Source organism: Marmota marmota, unplaced genomic scaffold, assembly GCF_001458135.2.
Source record: "Marmota marmota marmota unplaced genomic scaffold, marMar, whole genome shotgun sequence".
In the NCBI taxonomy this organism is placed as follows: domain Eukaryota; kingdom Metazoa; phylum Chordata; class Mammalia; order Rodentia; family Sciuridae; genus Marmota; species Marmota marmota.
In genome coordinates, this window is record NW_026000172.1 from 460,365 (window position 1) to 469,831 (window position 9,467).

The window sequence follows — 9,467 nt, forward strand, 5'->3', positions numbered from 1 at the left end:
ACTCTCCTCAACTGGCCTTAAGGACAGCCCCATTGATATCTCATGTCATGGAAAGTACCATTTACTACTGTAACCTGGGCCTTACAAAACCATGGGAGAAGGGGAGAAAAGGGTTTAAAAAGAAGGATTTGGGAGGTGGGGAGAGTAACTGAATATTTGCATGAAAAGGAAAAAAAGTTCACTAATTAGGGTAGGGCAATATTTGTTGCAAAAAGAATGTGCTAGACTAGAATATCATATCGAAATACTGTTTCTACTACAGCCTGGTCAGTGAATTTTGGTTTGGCTTGGTTTGGTTTACTGTGTTAATAGAAATGAGATGGACAGTTTTATGCTCAGATGCTATGCAGTGAGCCAGCATGGAAAAGAGAGATGGCACTTTCCAGCAGGGTTACTTTAAGCATAAAAGTAGAAACATCTTATAAAGACTCTGTCTGGACTTCTTAAGTGGGAGACCAGAAATCCCTGAAGTTTAATTTGTTTTTCCCTTTTTTGTCATTTTTTTATTGTTTGTATTTTTCTTCTTCTTCGTGTACTTTCTTTTTGAGTACTCAAGTCCCAACAGGTACTTAGGCTTTATTTACCCTGGATTGGTGAATGTCCAGGTCATGAGTCCATCTGGGCACAGGAGTGAGGCTGTCCACAGACTTGAAAGAAGCTCTGTGTAGTGACGAGTGTCATGGCTGCCACTCTACAACTCTGCAGAGAAGGAGGAAGGGTGCTTTCATCTGAAGCTGGAGGCCTGAACTCTGTGATGAGGAGAAGGACTGACAGGGTGGAACTTGGATGGATAAGGTTGGATGGGAAGGAGTGAGTCTGTAATGTCCTGCCATGAGAACAGAAGGTCCCGGAAAATGGACTGGTGTGTTCCACACACCACCCAGCTCATGGACTGAGGCTCTGGGAACAAAGGTGCAGCACCATATGCTGGGTCCTCAGGCTGCATTTGAGAGAGCTGGCAAGTAGCCCTCGAGAGTTACACTCCTGTCCCCAGTCAGCATAAAAATTCTTTTGGAGGGCAAATTATGCTCTGAGATGACAGTGCTCCTCCAAGCAGGGGACAGAAATCAGCATACAGACTCCTTTAAAATAACTCTGGATGGTATGCATCAGAGCTGATAGCAAGCAAACACAGTGACATTTGTGCCACACAAGCACCCTCATAGCTAGGAAAGTCTGAACTCAACACCCCAGAAAGAAATTTCTCCATCTTCAAAACCTCTGCAAGGAGAAAATGGAATCTTTTCATGACTGCTACTGAATTTGCTGCACAACATAAACTGATTTCTACATTATTCCCCAAATTTGTGTTTTTTCAGAGTTTTAATTTTTTTATATTTTGCCAAGTAATTGGATCCTCCCCTGATGCCTTCTTTCTTCTTTCTCATCTTTGTTCCTGTTCTCTCCTTCATTTTTTCTCTACTTGTTTTATCTTATTCTTTCCCCCACCTTTCTTTCCTGTTTTTTCTTTCTTTTTTTACTTTTATCTCTTCTTTCATTCAATTTCATATACTATCATCAATGCTCAATGTTTTTATTCTATCCGATAATTAGGGTTTTGATGTGGTGTCCCCCAAGAGCTTGAGTGTGAGACAGGCAGGGATGTTCAGAGGTGAAGTGATTAGATTATGAGAAATAGACCCTAATTAGAGATTTAATTCAATGATAGAAATTAACTTGACAGCAATTACAGGCAGGTAGACAGTGGCTGAAACAAGGAGTTGACTGGGAGAGGCCTTTGGGACTTACATTTTGTCCCTGGAGAAGAGAGCACTTCTCTTCTCTCCTCCCTCTTCCTGGCTGAAGTGTCCTGAGCTGATTTCCTCTTGATGCCCTTCCACCACAGTGCTCTGCCTCACCTCTGGCCCAGAGCCATGGTGGTGGCCAACTGTGGACAGAGCTCTGAAACCATGAGCCAAAATAAACTTTTCTCCTCTGATTTGTACTTGTCAGGTGTACCGGTCACACCAATGCAAAAATTGGCTAAAATTAAAATTGGTACCAGGAATGGAGTCATTGCTGTGACTAATGTGCCCATGTGGTTCAAAAGCTTTTGGACCTGGCTTGCAGGGGGAGAAATTTTGAAAAGTTTAGAGATGCAATCTGGAAAGCTTTAGAATGCTATGAGCACAGCTTAGTGGGCAACTCCAATGGGAGACAGGAAAGCCAGAATGCCAATAAAATTGTGAGCAGTGAGGATTGGATCCATGAAGTTTCAGAGGAGAAGGGCCCTATTGGAAACTGGACTAGATGCCATACCTGTTGGGAAAACATATAACAGCAGCAGCACCCCAGAGAAAAACCCCAACATGGCGTCTAACGACCCTCTTTCTCCTCTTTGTTTCTTTCACTGGCGTGAAACGTTCCCGCCGGTGCCAATGTTCAAATCCTGCTGGTGGGAAGCCTTAGCCCCAATAAGAATTAACTTCTTGGGCTCCGGAACTGACATATGGAAGAGCTTGCCAATAAACCGGCGACCTGTTATCTACCTCAGCCCTGCTACCTCTCCTTAGACCTATATAAACACACAGCCTTTGGTAGTAAAGTGGAACCTCTTTGGTGATCTGTGTCGTGTGGTGCGGCGTCTTCCAGTCTTACAATACCTGTCATATTCTGGGAAAGAAATTACCTAAATCTTGCCCATGTCCTCAGACAGTTTGTGAGGCTGAATTTAAAGGTGATATACTAATTAATCTGGTGGGTAAAATTTCAAGGTAACACAGCATTCAGGTAATGTCACAGATATTGCTGGAGGCTTTTTGCCAAGATTATTATGAGAATCAAAAGAAAGCAGAGCATAAAGGTTTGAAAAACTTGTAGTATGCCCCCAAAAAAGTAGAAGTAAAACTGGGGCTAAGGAAGGTGTGATTGTTGCAGATCACAAGCACTAAAGACATGCAAAACACTTTAAAGAGACAATAGGAAAAAAGGCTTGAGGGCATCTCAGTAATTGTGGGAGACAACACCTATCTCTAGCTCAAGGGTGTAAAAAAAAATCCTTAATAAAATGTTGAGGGCTGCGATCAAGTCAAGATGGCACCTGGCAGTTTGCCAGGAGGAGTGGTTTGTGAGGCAACACCACCGAGCCATTAAGATGGTGAGAATTCCCTATTGACAGATTGCTGTATCTGGATGATGCTAATTGAGTCAAGCTGTATGTAATCAGTTAGGTATATATACCACTGTTTTTCCGTAATAAAGCAGTTCCCACTTCAACCTTAAAGTTGCTTGTCACTTCCCGGTTACTTTGCCCAGCCGGACTGCGGCAATAAAAGATCATGGGAGACCAGAAGAGGAAGCACAGCCCAGCCAGAGCCAGACTGGAGGAAGCCCATCAACCCTTAAAACCCATCAACTGGTGGCGTGGCTACCAGCACGGTTCTGCGGCTGATCCAGGTACCCAGTTTCCAACTCCCCCACCCTTAGCTACAATAACTCAAAATTTTTCCCACAAGCTTTTGGGGAGTGTAGCTATCAACACAAAACAACAACTGTACAGGCACCTGGTTTCCATCTCAGAGACTAGAGTAGGGAGGCTACAGTTGGAAGCTCAAGTCCTTTCACACTGGCTACATCCACCACCCTGACCACAGAGGCTCAAGCTAGGAATAGACAACGCCACCTACTGGAAGAAAGGAAAACAGAGTTCTGAGAGACTTTTTTTTTTTTTGCTTTCTTTTCTTCTCTCTCTCTTACAGCCTCCATATGCGAAACCAAGAAATGTGCATGACATAGGACTTTAACAACTGAATCACCAGAATAATATAATGTAGAGGAATTGCATATGCCCCACCTCCCCTTTTTTTCTTTCTTTTTCTTTTTTCTTTCTTATTTTCTTTTTCCCTCTCTCTTTTTTCTCTTTTCTTCCTTGTTATTTTTTTCTTCATTCTTACTCCCTCTATCCCACTTTCAACCCCCTAAATTTTACTATCCATACGTAGGGTAACTTTCTAAATACAGATAGGAGGTTGAATGTATACATTCTTCCATAAATTACGCATCTATTGGTTAGAGTTCTCCAAAATTGCTAAGTTATATTAACCTCATACCCTCACTCCTCTCCCCCTAAGCATAACATCCTATGTCTGAAATTCAGTTTTCTATATGCCACCAGAAATGGTATGCCTTTTATGAAACTAATGACTATATTTTTAAATAATAATTGAAGCCAATATCTGTAGACTTAGAGTCTAACTATAAATGTATTAATAATGAAAACTTGTGCTTAGATGATGTACTATTGATACTAGGAACTGATAACATTGTCCTTCTCCACAAAAGAGAGATTTTGGAGTTATAAAGAGCAATATAAATATATAAGGGGAAAATCATTAACACAACAGTTTCACAAAGCTGGAAAGAAACATGAACAGTATGAAAAGACAAGGAAAGAAAGGACCACAAACAATGCAGGTCAATTCAACATTAGAAGAGGTAATATCTGCAGCAGATGGAATGTCAGATAAAGAGTTCAGGATACACATGCTTCAGATGATCTGGAGTCTCAAGGAAGACATTAGACAGCAAAATCAGACAATGAAAGATCACTTTGACAACGAATTACATAAACAAATCCAAGAAGCAAAAGATCAACTCTATAAGGAGATGGAGGTTATAAAAAAAACAAACAAACAGAAATCTTGGAAATGAAGGAAACAATAAACCAAATTAAAAACTCAAATGAGACTATTACCAGAAGAGTAGAACACTTAGAAGATAGAACATCAGACAACTAAGACAAAGTATTTCAACTTGAAAAGAACATAGACAGCTCAGCGAGACTGTTAAGAAACCATGAGCTGAACATCCAAGAAATATGGGATAACATAAAGAGACCAAACTTAAGAGTTATTGGGATACAGGAGGGTATCGAGGTCCAAACCAAAGGAATGAGCAACTGTTCAATGAAATAATACTAGAAAACTTCCCAGACTTGAAGAATGAAACAGAAATCCAAATCCTAGAAGCCTACAGGACACCAAATGTGCAAAATCATAAGAGATCCACACCAAGACACATTATAATGAAGATGCCCAACATACAGAATAAGGAGAGAATCTTAAAAGCCACAAGAGAAAGGAAGCAGATTACATTTAGGGGTAAACAAATCAGGATAACAGCTGATCTTTCAACACAGACTGAAAGCTAGAAGATCCTGGAACAACATATTTCAAACACTAAAAGAAAATGTGTTCCAACCAAGAATCGTGTATCCAGCGAAATTAAGCTTCAGGACTGAAGAAGAAATAAAAACCTTCCACAATAAACAAAAGTGAAAAGAATTTGCAGCTAGAAAACCAGCACTTCAAAACATCCTTGGCAAAACATTACAGGAAGAGGAAATGAAAAATAACAATGAAAATCAACAGTGGGAGTAGTACAGTAAAGGAAAAACTAATCAAAGAAAAAAAAACAAATAATATTTAGTAACAAAAATAAACAAATATGGCTGGAAGTACAAACCATATCTCAATAGTAACCCTAAATGTTAATGGCTTAAATGCACTAATGAAAAGACATAGGCTAGTAGACTGGATTTTAAAAAAAAGATCCAACAATATGCTGCCTACAGGAGACTCATCTGATAGGAAAAGACATACACAGACTGAAGGTGAAAGATTGGGAAAAATCATACCACTCACATGGACCTCAGAAGCTAGCAGGGGTGTCCATACTCATATCAAATAAAATAGACTTCAAGCCAAAGTTAATCAAAAGGGATAAACAAGGACACTACATACTGCTCAAGGGAACCATACACCAACAAGACTTAACGATCATTAATATATATGCCCCAAACAATGGTGCAGCTACATTCATCAAACAAACTCTTCTCAAGTTCAAGAGTCAAATAGACCACCATACAATAATCATGGGAGATTTTAACACACCTCTCTCACCACTGGACAGATCTTCCAAGCAAAAGTTGAATAAAGAAACTATAGAGCTCAATAATACAATTAATAACTTAGACTTAATTGACATATATAGAATATACCACCCAACATCAAGTGGATACACTTTTTTCTCAGAAGCACATGGATCCTTCTCAAATAAGAACCATATGATCATCTCAATAGATGCAGAAAAAGCATTCGACAAAATACAGCATCCCTTTATGTTCAAAACACTAGAAAAACTAGGGATAACAGGAAATTACCTCAACATGGTAAAAGCTATATATGCTAAGCCTCAGGCCAGCATCATTCTAAATGGAGAAAAATTGAAAGCATTCCCTTTAAAATCTGGAACAAGACAGGGATGCTCTCTCTCACCACTTCTATTCAACATAGTTCTTGAAACACTAGCAAGAGCAATTAGACAGACGAAAGAAATTAAAGGCATAAATATAGGAAAAGAAGAACTTAAATTAGCACTAGTTGCCAAGGACATGATCCTATACCTAGCAAACCCAAAAAGTTCAACCAAGAAACTTCTAGAAGTAGTAAATGAATTCAGCAAAGTGGCAGGATATAGAATCAATACCAATAAATCAAAGGCATTCCTGTATATCAGTGACAAATTCTCTGAAATGGAAATGAGGATAACTACTCCATTCACAATATCCTAAAAAAATAAAATAAAATGCCTGAGAATCAACTTAACAAAAGAGGTGAAAGATCTATACAATGAAAACTACAGAACCCTGAAGAAAGAAATAGAAGAACACCTTAGAAGATGGAAGGATTTACCTTGCTCATGGATTGGTAGAATTAATATTATTAAGATGGCCATATAACCAAAAGCACTTTACAGATTCAATGCAATTCCCATCAAAATTCCAATGACATTCCTTGCAGAAATAGAAAAAGCAATCATGAAATTAATCTGGAAAAATAAGAGACCCAGAATAGCTAAAGTAATTCTAAGCAGGAAGAGTGAAATTGGTGGTATCGTGATTCCAGATTTTAAACTATACTATAGAGCAATAGTAATAAAAACAGCATGGTACTGGCACCAAAACAGGCTGGTAGACCAATGGTACAGAATAGAGGACACAGAGACAAATCCACAAAATTACAATTACCTTATATTAGACAAAGGTGTTAAAAGCAGGCAATGGAGAAAGATAGCATCTTCAACAAATGGTGCTGGGAGAACTGGAAATCCATATGCAACAAAATGAAATTGAATCCTTTTCTCTCACCATGCACAAAAGTCAACTCAAAGTGGATCAAGGAGCTAGGAATCAAACCAGAGACTCTGCATCTAATAGAAGATAAAATTGGCCATAATCTTCATCACGTGGGGGCAGGCCCCAAATTTCTTAATAAGACACCTATAGCATAAGAGTTAAAAACAAGAATCAACAAATGGGACGAATCCAAACTAAAAAGTTTTTTTCTCAGCAAGAGAAATAATATGTGAGGTGAATAGGGAGCCTACATCCTGGGAACAAATTTTTACCCCTCAAACATCAGATAGAGCTCTAATCTCTAGAGTATACAAAGAACTCAAAAAGTTAAACAACAAAAAAAACAAATAACCCAATCAACAGATGGGCCAAGGACCTGAACAGACACTTCTCAGAAGAGGATATACAATCAATCCACAAATATATGAAAAAATGCTCACCATCTCTAGCAATCAGAGAAATGCAAATTAAAACTACTCTAAGATACCATCTCACTCCAATAAGAATGGCAGCCATTATGAAATCAAACAACAATAAGTGCTGGCGAGGATGTGGGGAAAGAGGTACACTCATACATTGCTGATGAGACTGCAAATTGGTGCGGCCAATTTGAAAAGCAGTATGGAGATTCCTTGGAAATATGGGAATGGAACCACCATTTGACCCAGCTATTCCCCTTCTCAGACTATACCCAAAAGACCTAAAAAGAGCATACTACAAGGACACAGCCACATCAAAAGTTTATAGCAGCACAATTCACAATAGCTAGACTGTGGAACCAACCTAGATGTCCTTTAATAGATGAATGGATTAAAAAATGTGGCATTTATACACAATGGAATATTACTCAGCATTAAAAAATAACAAGATCATGGCATTTGTAGGGAAATGGATGGCATTAGAGCAGATTATGCTAAGTGAAGTTAGCCAATCCCTAAAAAACAAATGCTAAATGTCTTCTCTGATATAACGGGGGTGACTCAAAATGGGATAGGGAGGAAGAACATGAGAAGAAGATTACCACTAAATAGGGAAGAGAAGTGGGAGGGGAAAGGAGGGAGAAGGGGAATTGCACAGAAGTTGGAAGGAGACCCTCATCGTTATACAGAATACATGTACAATGTTGTGAGGAGAAAAAGAAAACAAAAGTGTGTCACATTAGATTGGATAGAGAGAAGGGATGGGAGGGGAGGGGAGGGAAGGGAGGATAGGAAGGGCAGCAGAATAAAATAGACATTATGATTGCTGTATGTATATAGGTGACTGTATGACCAATGTGATTCTGCAACCTGTACACTCAGAAAAATGAGAAATTATACCCCATTTGATTCAAATGTATGAATTGCCAAGATCATTGTAATGTCATGTGTAGCTAACAAAAAAAAAAAAAGATCATGACGGCATCCTACTTTCACAGGAGTAACTAGAAATTTTTTCACCAAGCTCAGCCACACAGACACTCAGAGGCGGCTACAGTCATGATCCCAGGAGGCCTGGCTACTGCACAGGAGGCTGGCAGTCCTTGGCATCAGCCACACGGTGCTAGTTATTCAGGAATGCAGGATGCGAGGGTCAGAGGGTCATTGAGGCTTCCATTGAGATTTCAAAGGAAAAACTGGGAGGTCAGCCAAAGTATAGCAACTTTGGAGTCCTTGAAGTCTTCCCTGAGAAGGTGATGCATGAAGTTGTGAAAATAAAGCCAAATCTGCAACAGAGATTCCCCAAATATAAGAGATGCCAGTAAATTTGGACACATTCTGAAGACAGCTGCAAGAATCAAGCCAAAGCAAGTCAAAAGAAAGGCCTTGTGGGCTTCAGCAAACCAGGTCATAGGCACAGAGCTACACAAACCCTTTGGACAGAACATCGCAATGCCATGTTCCCCAGCTGCGAGACATGGAGCTACAGAACTTGTTTTTCTAGCTAAATTTTCATATTCCTTTGGTTTTGTTCCTTATTTCTATGCCCCTATTTCTCCCTCATAAATGGGAGTGAAAATATTTACTCTGTGCTATTGTATATTGAATATATGTATTTTGCTTTTCATATTTATAAGGGAAGAGCTTAAAATTTGCCTTGGTCCGTCCACCACAAATTCAAATACAAGTGGATCAACTCAAATCACTTATCGACTTTCAAAAGTTATTAGGAGACATAAATTGGATAAGGCCTTATCTAGGCATACCAACAGGAGAGTTGGGACCTTTATTTGATATCCTAAAAGGTCCATCAGATCCAAATTCACCCCGCATGTTAACGCCTGAAGCAAGAAAGGCATTAAAAATTATTGAAACATATATGGAAAATATGCATTTGGATAGAATTGATATAA

The 9,467-nt window shown here is 39.2% G+C and overlaps 1 protein-coding gene across 1 annotated transcript in view; it reads right to left on the reverse strand.

Annotated features, from left to right (window-relative positions):
- Positions 1-1,191: 1,191 nt before the first annotated feature.
- The window catches only part of LOC107159730 (zinc finger protein 420-like), a 54,334-nt gene continuing 46,058 nt past the window's right edge, over positions 1,192-9,467 (reverse strand). The window contains exons 5-7 of the transcript XR_007342175.1: positions 5,904-5,912; positions 5,603-5,605; positions 1,192-1,204 (exon numbers count right to left, since the gene is read on the reverse strand). The gene's annotated coding sequence lies outside the window, so the exon portion shown is untranslated. The remainder of the gene's footprint in view (positions 1,205-5,602; positions 5,606-5,903; positions 5,913-9,467) is intronic.